The 12326-nt window shown below is 36.2% G+C and overlaps 2 pseudogenes; one reads left to right on the top strand and one right to left on the bottom strand.

Annotated features, from left to right (window-relative positions):
• Positions 1-927: 927 nt before the first annotated feature.
• On the top strand, positions 928-8460 carry LOC120116840 (annotated as a pseudogene).
• A 196-nt stretch (positions 8461-8656) lies between these two features.
• On the bottom strand, positions 8657-10162 carry LOC120116864 (annotated as a pseudogene).
• Positions 10163-12326: the final 2164 nt, after the last annotated feature.

The raw sequence follows: 12326 nt of genomic DNA, 5'->3' as shown, positions 1-12326 counted from the left end.
AAAATAAATATTATTAAAATATATAATAATAATTAATATTTTAATAATATATTTTATTAAAATGATACTAAAATATTAAATTAATATTAAATAAATAAATAATATATTTTTGAGTGCTTCTATTTTAAAATGAAAATTAGGAAAATGTTTTACTGAAAATCAGATGGTAAAACATTTTACATAAAATACTAAGAAACTAGGAAAATGAATTATATTATAAAAATCAATTACAACTATTAAACATTGAAAAATGTTTTTCGTAAATTAAATTATATTAAATATATAATTTAATTATATCCATTTTTAAATAATTAAAATAATTAATTATTTATTTATTTTTAAAGATATTAATATTAAATTATTAAAATATAATATAATAATATAATTGAGTGGAACTCATACATTAATAAGCATAAAATTTAATTTACTCCTAAACAAAAAAATTAAAATGAAAATACTACAAATCATAGTTTTTGTAGTTGGTTTAAAACCACCGTTTCTATTGTAATTTTTTTTTTTTTTTACTTACTTAACATTGATTTTACAATTAAAACGAATTTTTTAACTAAATGTACGTTTGAAAAGTCACGCCAAACATAACTTAATATATATTTCACTAAAAAATATTTTAAATTTCATAAATTTAACTTATTTTTCTAAGATAAAATTAATGTTTTATTTAAACTTTAAATAATGAAATAATATTTTATTTACAATTTAGAATTAAATTAACATCGTCATCCAAAATCAAAGTGATCAGATATAATATTTTTATAATCGATGATCAAAATAAGAAAGATTAAAAATAAAAGCGACCATCCGTGTAGTTCACCCAAGAGCGGACGTGAAAGCAGATTGAAATGTGGTTTAATAACACCGTTGAGATACGCATGCCTCCCTCTCTCTCTCTTCCCTTCCCCTCCTCTCTCCCCTTCCCCTCCTCTCTCCCCTTCCCTTCCCCTCCTCTCTCTCTCTTCCCTTCCCCTCTCTCTAAGGCTTTCTCCTTATCGGCTTCACGTTCTGACTTTCTCACTTTCTCGCCTCCGCAGATTTTCTTCCCAAACAAACAATACACAGAGAAAACTCCCAGAAAAATCGTTCTCTTTCTGTAATTTTCTCTTCAACACTCCAATTCGAAAAACAGATAACCTTTCAGGAGCTGAAGATCACCATCGTTGCGATGTAGTTTGATACGCTTCACTAGGACCGCAAAATCCGGCTCGGTAGGTTTCTATTTGCACAAAGAGCCAAGGAAATGTTCGTTTACGGTGCCGTTTTGGATTCTGAAACTTAGAAAGCCTAGGAAGAATCGGTGTTTTTCTTTTGTTTAGAGAGGAAGTACTATGTTTTTCTAGAGTTGAGTAGTTTGGGGGAAGAAGAAGAAAAACAGTGGCGTTGTGTAGTGGTGTTGCCTCGTACGATTTGATGCCGCAAGTGCCGTTGCCTCGGGACCGGAAGGATGTTTACAAGGATAGGAAGGACGAGAGGACGGAGTTGGAGCTACCGCATCTGTCGGCATCTCGATGGAGGGACGCGTCTTCTATGCCGTCTTATCAGCACGGGTCCTTTAGAGAATTCGCTAGCTGGGGATCCCCTGGCGTCCGTCATCCTCCTGGTAAGTTCCTTCCTTCCTTTTTATTTTTAACCTCCATTTAGTGTTAGCATTGTATCATCATCAAATTGCCGACTTTTTTTAGTTTCTGGGTGGAATGAAGACTGGGTAGATCCGTTGGTCTATTAGGTTTTGATAAAATCTTTTTGGTTTTTTCTTTTCTTCTTCTGGTTCAATATTGTTAATGGGAAATGCTTTCCTTCAATTTCTGGTGTTCTCGTTTTGCTATATTAAAATCAACGTTCTCGGGTTGTCTGAGGTTCATGAAAGAACATATACTTTGCTTGTGATATTTTTTTTAATTTTTTATTTATCTTCGTTGTACTTTGTTGAAAGAATCAACTTTTTTTTCTGGTACTATTTTCCTTTTGCTTTTGGGACTTTGGAGGTAAGAATTATTTAATTTTCTTATATTTTATTTAAAGGGTTACTTCTAGTTATTTCCCTACAAAATATTTTTTTCTATTTTTTATAATTTCCTTTGGGGCTAAGAGTTGTGAGATTGAAGAATTTTATTTTATTTTTCATGAGATTTGAAATAATACATAAACATAGTATGTGCTAATTGGCATATGTTTCCCGGAGACATTGGTGGTCATGGATATGTTGCATGGCGGTCAAGTGACAAGATCTTGGATGGTGAGACCTACAGCCAGTTAGTCTGTCGAGGAGATGGGAAATATAGTCAAAGCAGCTGTCGAGACTACAACAAAGGGTCTTGTAGCCTAAGAGATTCGAGAGGTCATTCTTGGGAGACTCGCAACGGGTCCTCAAACACTCCTGGGAGGTCTCATGATTTGAATAATGAACTTAGGTCCGTGGATGATATGCTGACATACCCTTCTCATTCTAATTCTGACTTTGTAAACACATGGAATCAACATCAAAAAGATCAACATGATAATATAACATGTGGTGTCAATGGGTTAGGCACAGGACAAAGATGTGAGAGAGAGAACTCTATGGACTCGGTGGACTGGAAGCCTCTTAAGTGGAGCCACTCTGGAAGCTTGTCTTCACGGGGCTCCGGATTTAGCCATTCAAGTAGCTCTAAGAGCTTAGGAGGTGTAGATTCTGGTGAAGCGAAGCTTGAATTACAACAGAAAAGTTTGGGTCAAGTCCAGTCTCATTCCGGGGATGCAGCAACCTGTATCACAACTGCTCCACCTTCTGATGAGACAACGTCCAGGAAGAAGCCACGGCTTGGATGGGGTGAGGGTCTAGCAAAATATGAGAAAAACAAGGATGAAGACCCTGATACAAGCACTAATACTTGTGGGGCTGTGATTTCTTTTGGTAATGCAGAACCTAAAATTTCTATGAATTTTAACTTGGTAGATAAGTGCCCTAGAGTTCTTGAATTTTCTGATTGCTCTTGTCCTGCAACTCCCTCATCTGTTGCTTGCAGTTCCTCACCAGGTATATCTTTGATTTTCTTATATGTTTATTCAATATTAAGCAGACATGTTTAATATCATCGGAAATAATATTGAAAACCTGCCTGATGAACTAGATTGTTGCTTACAAGTGGTCTTCAGAAAATAATATTTGTGCTGTTTTGATTATTTTCCTAATTTACCAGCTTTAGTTTGACAGTGATGTGACTTTTATATAATCATGACCCTTTGTGTGATCACTTTTTGCCGCCCCTGCCATTCCTTAATAGCTTGAATATGACAGGTTGGATGGTCTGATATCGTTCATGATGATACCGTAGTCCCACATGGCCTTTTAAATTGATGTTTAAAACTGTTCTTAGTACTCTGCATACTTGATATACATTTCGCTATGCTTTTTATTTACTGGTTTTAGTTTCGAGAGTTATGTGATTCTTATCACTACCATGATCATTTACTGGTTTCTTATGCTGTAAAAATGTTTTACACACACATACATTCTCTACCATTTCCCCCTCAAAGCTAACTATATATTATTAGTCCGTCTTCATGAATATGAGGTGATTACTCTTTTCCTTCTGTCAATTCCTATGTTTCAGCTTTTGATGGTATCCATTTAGAACCTGGTCTTTATTTTAAAGGAGGGACAATGTTAAATATTTGGCAAGACTGGTTCTCTTCTAAGAATTTGACCTTTTGTCATAAACATGTGTTGTAAGATAAATTTGTTTTCTGCATTTGGGCCTGCTTCATTGTTTACTTATTCTGTCTTCCAGCCTTGGAATCCTGTTCAAATCAGGATACTGTTAGTGCCCTTTAATTGGAGATTATCTTATTACTGGGTTTCAAATATATAACCCTTCTCTCTGTATCCTTCTCCTTGCAATTTTATTGTGATATGAGTAGTGCTTGTCTCATTGATTGCCAAAATGTTCGTGGTTATTGCAGGCATGGAAGAAAATCATTTGGTAAAGCTGCAAATATTGATAATGAAATCAATAATGCATGTGGTTCTCCATGTTTTGGGTCTCAAAATCAGCCCTGTTTTGATCTAGAGAAATTGGATATCAACTCAATTATTGATATGGGCTCTTCGCTTATTGATTCACTTCAGTCTAATGATCCTAGTTCAGTGGTTTCTAATTTTTTTGGGTCTACTGCTATAAATAAATTTCTATTATGGAAAGGTGACATTTTGAAAGCATTGGAGATAACTGATTCTGAAATTGATTCTCTTGAAAATGAACTCAAGTCGTTGAAAGATGACTCCGGAAGTAGGAGCCGATTGCCATCAACGGCTAGTTCACTTCCTGTTCAGGAAAATGGAAAATCTTATGAGGAACAAGTGGCTGCATCCAGTATGTCCCCTCGACCTGCGCCATTGAAATTGATCCTTCTACTGACATTCTTGAGGAGAAGCTGCATCTCCGTAATAGTATCTTGGAAGAAGTTAATGCTGATATAAAAGATGGGGTCATTGATAGTCCTGGAACAGCTACATCTGATTTTATGGCATCATCATCTTTGGATAAAGCAGTTTCTCTGTGTGATATTGTGAAGGTTCATGATTGTTCTGGTAATTCTAGCTCTGCTCAAGTGGCAACAATGGAAGAGATGATTTTAGCTACTGGTTCTTGTAGTGAAGAGGCAGCTGCAGTCATTCCTGGGGAAGGCAGTGTAGTTTTAAAGATTGATAATGGAAGACATGCTCCAGAATCTTCTAACTCTGGTACTGGCGGTGTAAATATGACACACGATGTAATGTTGACTACTAATAAGGAATTGGCAAGCCGAGCTTGTCGTGTATTTGATAAATTATTGCCAAAAGATCATTATGACATTAAGATATCTGAAATTTCCAATGTGGCATTGGGGCAGATGAACCCGTCAATCAGGGAAAAAATTGCAATGCGGAAGCGCCGGTTAGGATTTAAGGAGAGAGTTTTGACGCTTAAGTTTAAAGCCTTTTGGCATGCTTGGAAGGAAGATGTGTTTTCACCCTTGGTGAGAAACTATCATGCAAAGTCTCAGAGGAATTATGAACTAAGCTCACGTTCAGCACATGGCGGCTACCAAAAGCATCGGTCCTCTATTCGTTCTCGAGTTACTTCTTCTGGTAATTGTTTGAGCCTCCTGCTTTTGAAATTTTTTATCCGTTGCTAGTTCTGTTATGATTCTGCATATGGTTGAATTGCTTTACTTTAATTTAAGTACATGTAGCACTTCATTTTTTCATCTTGCCTTTCCATCTTTTGATCATTCGTTTACTTGAATGCATTTAAGGCAAAGTGTTTTAGGATTAATTCTTATAAAATTAAAGTGTGGGTCATATTATTAATTTAATCTTCTTGAAATTTTAATGAAAATGCAATTATCATGGAAATACTGCTGAAGGTCAATAGTTCATTATCCATTGGTGAAATTGAGTGCATCTATTGTCCAATTATGATTTCATGATAATTTGTTATTTTGGTGTTCTGGGGGGGGGCTGATGTTACTAAAACTAGCCTACCCCATTCCTTTACGGGGTTATATTTGTTGAATGTAAGGTTGGTTGCACTGTGGTGGATGTATTGCCTTTCACTTTTTTCTTATGCCAATTGTATTTACAATGGATGCTGTTTTTTTTTGCCTTCCCCCGTATGGATGCATTGTTTGTCACTTTTGACTTATATTTCCCTTAACTAGTGCTGCTGCTATGTACGAATAAATTTATATTTTCTGCATTTGCTTTGTGTTTTTAAGATTGTTTATTAAGGATTTAGTATTTATATGTAGTGATGCATATTATTAATGGATTACTTATTTGGTTTGTTTTTCAGCTGGAAATCTCATCTTAGAACCTAGTGCCGAGATGATAAATTTTGCCAGCAAACTGCTTTTGGATTCCCATGGCAAGCTTTACAGGAATGCCTTGAAGATGCCAGCATTGGTTTTAGATGAGAAAGAATAATTGTCAAGGTTTATTTCTACTAATGGATTGGTTGAAGATCCATGCTCTGATGAAAGGAAAGAGCTTTGATCAATCCTTGGACATCGGAAGAGAAAGTAATTTTTATGGATACGTTGGCTGCTTTCGGGAAGGACTTCAGAAAAATTGCCACCTTTCTGGATCATAAGACGGCTGCAGATTGCGTTGAGTTCTATTACAAAAAACACAAGTCTAAATGTTTTGAGAAAACAAAGAAGAAGCTTGATCTGAGTAAGCAGAGGAAGTCTTCTGCGAATACCTACTTGTTGACATCAGGGAAAAAGTGGAGCAAGGAATTCAATGCTGTGTCCATTGATGTTCTTGGTTCTACTTCTGTTATAGCTGCTCAGGCCAAAAGTGGCATGCAAAAGCATCAGACATCTTCTAGTATGATCTTTCTTGGAGGTCGTTATTCTAGAACATCTCGAGTTGATAGCATTGCTGATAGGTCAAGCAGTTTTGATATTATTGGGAATGATCGAGAAACTGCAGCAGCTGATGTTTTAGCAGGTATATGTGGTTCGTTGTCTTCAGAACCAATGCGTTCTTGTATCACTAGTTCTGTTGATCCAGGAGAGAGTTACCACCGTGACTGGAAGTGCCCCAAAGTTGCTTCTCTGCTTAAGAGGCATTCTATATCGGAAGTTACTCCGGATGTTGATGAGGGTACTGGTTCTGATGAGAGTTTTGGGGAAATGTATCCTACTGATTGGACAGATGAGGAGAAATCTGTCTTTATGCAGGCTGTCTCATCTTATGGTAAAGATTTTGCAATGATCTCCTGATGCGTCCAAACCAGATCCAGGGATAAGTGCAAGGTTTTCTTTAGCAAGGCTCGCAAATGCCTTGGACTTGACTTGATACATCCAAGAAATAGAAACACAGGAACACCCATGAGTGATGATGCCAATGGTGGTGGGAGTGATATGGAAGATGCTTCTGTCCTTAAGCGCTCAGATGTTTGCAGTGGTAAGTTAGGGTCCAAACTGGAGGACTTGCCTTCCAATATAGTCAGCATGAATATGGATGAATGTGATACTACCAGGGAACTGATTTTACAAACTGACCTGAACTTATCAGACGAAAACAACAGGAATCATGTGGGCCAGGTGATTTCTGAATGTGGTACTGATGATATGGATGTTGATAGCAATGCTGAGTCATTGCAGGTTCAGAAAAGCGTTGCTTTTGGTGACCTAAATGCTGGAAGAAATCAGGTTGCTGATCAGGGTGTTTCTGTTGCAGTATCAGCATCTCTTGGGATTGCAGTTCATCCTTGCCATCCTGTTGATGTTGTTGTCGAGTCCGGACCTGTTACTTGTTCTAATGAGGGCTTTGGAAAATGTTTCATGGTACCGGAAACTTCATTGTCCACATCATTGTCCACAAGTGACGTGGATGAGCATGATGCAAAGTGCAGTACGGATACTAGCACTCGAAGTATATGTAGGCAGGATTCAAATAAATCCAATGATGAATCTGTTGGTAAAAACTCCTGTTCAGGTTTTAGGTTAAGCACCGGAAGTTCGTCCAATATGGATTCTGCCGAGAAGCCTTCTGTTGGTAAAAACTCTTCTGCTGAAAGTTCTGCGTTACATGATTCCAATTCCATTCGATGTGAGAAACTTTGCAACCTAGATAGATTGTCATCAACACTTGATTATCAGGGTAATGAAACCAAACAGGCTTGTGAATCCATCGGTGAAGATGAGCCTGATCATCTATCTGGAAAGCCTTTATTGAATCTTACTGAATCTTACCAGATCCTAAGGGTTATCCGTTGCAAATTTCAACTTTGGAAGAACCAAATGGTGATGTTAAAAGCCTTTCAACATCCAAGAGGGGAGTTGCCGATCCATATTTGGCTCAAGATTGCCTCCAGAAGTGCAATAGCTCAAAATCAACTGTCGAGCTTCCACTCCCGGTGCAGAACTTGGACCAATCCAAGGATCATCCAAAATCCCAGTCTTGGAGTGTGTGACACAGCAAAGCCTTGCAGGAATGGTAAGGTCAAGCTTTTTGGTCAGATACTCGATTCTAATTCCCGAGATGATAAAGTTGTCCATTTTTCAAAACAAAACAGAACTCCGTCAAGTTTGAGGTCTACAGGTAATGTTGATTGAAACTCAAAATTTAATCAAAATAATCACCGTGTTGTGGAAAATGTCCCGAAGAGGAGTCACCTTTGCCGGATTCTGCTATTTTAATGGCCAATCATCCCTATGCATTTGTCGATTATTCCACATCCTCATCTCAAATGGAGCAGCAGTCATTGCAGACTGTTGTTCACGGTACTGACCGAACTTCGAATGGCCGTGATTGTGCTAAGGTTAATCTTTTCGACCCTTAACTATAATTTACATTAGTCGATAGTTTATGATGTATATATTTTGACATGTTCATTTATTCGTGTTGTATTTGTATGCTTTTTGATATAATGTCATGTTTTGTTTTTTCGTAGGCTCAACTAATGTTGAGTTTGCTTTTACTGTTAATGAGTTTTTCTAATTAAAAATATCATCTTTCATGCACTCATTTATGTGATATTTGGACGAATTAAAGACATGGCATGGAAAGAAATGATCAAATGTCAACATAAAATATGCAAGCATATAATGGCAGCCGGCAGCCAGCTTTTATTAATATATCTCCATGGAAGATTGCACTTGCCAGTGATTACCAAGTCAATCCTTTAGCAGCCATGGTTTCAGAGAGAATAACAAACATTAAAAGTGTCTGGTACAGAGAAAGGAACACTAAAGCATCGAACAACCGCCAGCTGTAGTTCAAAAACATTCAGAACTGCAATAGTTTAACTTACAAATGAGGGACAAACTGACTAGTAAAACATGTCTGTTGATGAAGAAGGCTTAGCCACCTGAAGATGAACGGGATTCCATTCGAAATCTTTCCCGAAACAGCCATTATTAAAGGCAATACCTTCTAGCGGATTTACAGCACCAACAGGAATACAGGATTCCTCAATACCTAATCGTTTTGCTGCTACTGATTTCAACCAATATCGTTCTGCCCTGGAGCCGATAACCTGGCCAAATATGGATGCCCCAATGGTGAAAGCCATAGCTGACTTGGGCATCAAGACAGATTTCCAGAGCATGGCTATGAATGGAACAGCTGCATGAACGGCTACAAACCAAGATGGTGAGACTTTTTTAGTATGTTCCCTCCATATCCCTAGTGAAACATTTGTCGCCATGCCTTACATCCTTATCACCAGTACCTTTATAGTCAATGCTTGAGGGTGGAAGTTCTTGATGAAAGTGGTTTGCGCAAGTGCTGCCTGGGCTGCTGCAACCACTGCAGGTGGGCACCTGAATTTCATCCCCGGAGATGGTTTAAAAACCTTGGCAATAAGATGCAAAACACCACTAACAGCCCTATATGACTTTGCTATCGGACAGTTACTGCTTTGCAGCCACTCGTTGCCCAATGCTTCGTGATGAGAATTTCCTCCCTGAAACATCAAGCATAGAATGATGTCAATTAAGGGAGGTTTCAAAATAATAATATAAGATCTTTCAGAACATTACATGATTTTTCTCGGTTTAAAAACGTAGGTCTGAACTCGAAACTAATGTCGCATTCCACAAATGGAAGATTGATTACCTGTGAAGAGGATCCCTTCTTGGATGGTATTGATTACCTGTGAAGAGGATCCCTTCTTGGATGGTTTTGATTATCCGTTTTGATTGTTCCACTTATTTGAAAATGCATCGAAACTGAAAGGTCCTCCTGGTCCGAAGGATGAGAGACTAATGGTGGCTGCCTTTGCAGCCAATGGATTGAACTTGGGTGGGGCTGTTTCAGGCTCTGCCTTCTTAGCATGCAAGGAAGATCGTTCTGACAGCAGAACCACTCCATTCCGCCCATGGAAAAGCCTGAATGCCATGTCAAAATTTGGCCCGTCTTCAAAAATCGGACCTTTGGCTCCTCGTACCTGAAGTGGAGGAGTTAATGCTAGTGTGAACTTGAATCAAGAACATGATGCAAGAAACATAAAGCTCATAACAGAATGAACCGTAATCTTACCAGCAACAGAAAAGGCATGGCCGACGAGAATGAGAAGTTTGTCGGCTCATTAATGTTTCTCAAAAAATGAACATCTGAAGATTTCCATCTGAGAAGTTGCGGAATCCTCTTGTAAGCTTCTGAAGGGAAAATTCATTTTGAAGTTGACCTGCACAAAAACTTCTGAAGGGAAAATTCATTTTGAAGTTGACCTGCACAAAAACATAAGATCTTTTAATCAAAATCTAAGAAAAGATAAAGCCTAGATCTCCAATGATTACATCTCTTAGCATCAAAAGAACCGTAAATATATGAACAAATTAAGACCGAATTAAACCAATAACAATACAAATCGATGTTAATTTTATCAGAAAATAGAATCAAACAGGTCTGATGAAATTACAGCAGACCAGAGAAAAAGGAAATAGCTCAAGCTTTCAAACGATAAAACTGCCTAAAGCACAAACAAATTCAGAACCATAACTCTACCAAACACAAGGATTTCTCTAAATCGTCCGTGAATGAATGTAGAAGCATTACAAATTACTCTTAACAAACTGATATGAGCGATCTTAAGCTAAAGTCAAAACAATCGATAATGGAGGATAAAACCGAAGCCTAAATAGCAGATTCTCCAATTATTCTTCCAAAGACTCGAAATCTAATAACTAGAACAATTACCACGGAGATCAAAGAACAAAAGCCCGTAGACAGTTGAAATCCATTATGTGGATCAAACAAATTTCAATAAAAACAAAGAATTCCCTTTCAAAATAATAATCGCATGGAATTATGAAGATTCTATCACAAATCCAGGAAAAGAAGTGAAAATTTTACCTTGAGGCAGGTAGCCCAGGATGAAGGAGAACAAAAATAAAGGGGAAGGATGGAAATTGGAAGGAAAGAATCGGAGGAGGAAGAGAGAGTTAGGTGGCAATAAAAAGCATTTAGTTACAACTTGGAGTCGGAGAAACGTGCACTATAGTTCTGTCAATACAGAGAGCTAGACGAAACGATGTCGTGGTCAAAACACGCCTCTTGGGTCGGTCAACTCTTGCAATGTGTGTGGCAGCCTTTTTTTTTTATCTATTTAATTTCAATTATCTTGATATAAAAAATATTTGTTTAAATTATACTTAAAATTAAAAGATAAAGTATATAAATAGTCTTCAAATTTTTAGTGTATTTATATTTTGATCATTCAACTTTTAAAACTTGTAATATAGTCATTAAATTTTTAGTTTGTTTTCAAAATGGTTCATATCGTTACCTCTGTCAGTTTTTGCTGACGTGGCATGTTAACTCTGTTAAAACAACACCCCCAGATCTTCTTCTTCCTTCTACCTTCTTCCTTCTTCTTGTTGGAAAACGGTTTCCTTCTTTCTTTCATTCCATTATCCACTAACACCATTGGATATTAAGCAAAAAGCAAAGTAGCGAACACCATTGGACAATGTATTTAGTGATTTCTGCTATCTGAAAAAAAAGAAGATACTTCATAGTTGTTTTTTGGCATCCGCATAGAGCATTTTATATTTTTTTAATTTTCTACAATGGTAACGGATTCAAGACTAGTACCATGAGGCTTGGTGCAGACGTTATTGTATTTTCCCGTTGTTGTGGAAAAAATTGGAAAACAGTTATCTTAGTTTGTTTTTACTGTGCAATCTCTTCAAACCTTTATGTCTGCACCGGGTAGAACACGCGTAGACATTAGGCTTCGCAGACCATTTGTTTTTTAGAAGACAAAGCTCTTCTAACGTCTGCGCGAGCTCTTCTTGGTGCAGACATGGTTTTATGTCTTCAAAGGTCTTCAAACCTCTTCAAGAACAATTATAAAATATAGTTATTTATTAAAATAATTTTAAATAATTTAATAAGGTTATTTATTTTAAAATAATTTATTTTAAAATAATTTATTATAAAATAATTTATTTTAAAATAAATTATTATAAAATATGGATTGATTTATTTTAAAATAATTTATTTTAAATAATTTATTAGTATGATTGATTTATTTTAAAATATGGATTGATTTATTATTGTAGTTGTATGAATTGATTTATTTTAAATAATTTATTAGTATGGATTGATTTATTTTAAATAATTTATTAGTATTGATTAATTTATTTTAAATAATTTATTAGTATGAATTGATTTATTTTAAAATATGGATTGATTTATTTTAAATAATTTATTAATATGAATTGATTTATTTTAAAATATGGATTGATTTATTATTGTAGTTGTATGAGTTGATTTATTTTAAATAATTTATTAGTATGGATTGATTTATTTTAAAATATGGATTGATTTA

This window comes from Hibiscus syriacus, unplaced genomic scaffold (assembly GCF_006381635.1).
Source record: "Hibiscus syriacus cultivar Baekdansim isolate YM2019G1 unplaced genomic scaffold, ASM638163v2 tig00110303_pilon, whole genome shotgun sequence".
Lineage (NCBI taxonomy): Eukaryota > Viridiplantae > Streptophyta > Magnoliopsida > Malvales > Malvaceae > Hibiscus > Hibiscus syriacus.
The sequence above is the reverse complement of the archived record's forward strand: the minus strand, read 5'-3'. Positions and strand labels throughout refer to the sequence as shown.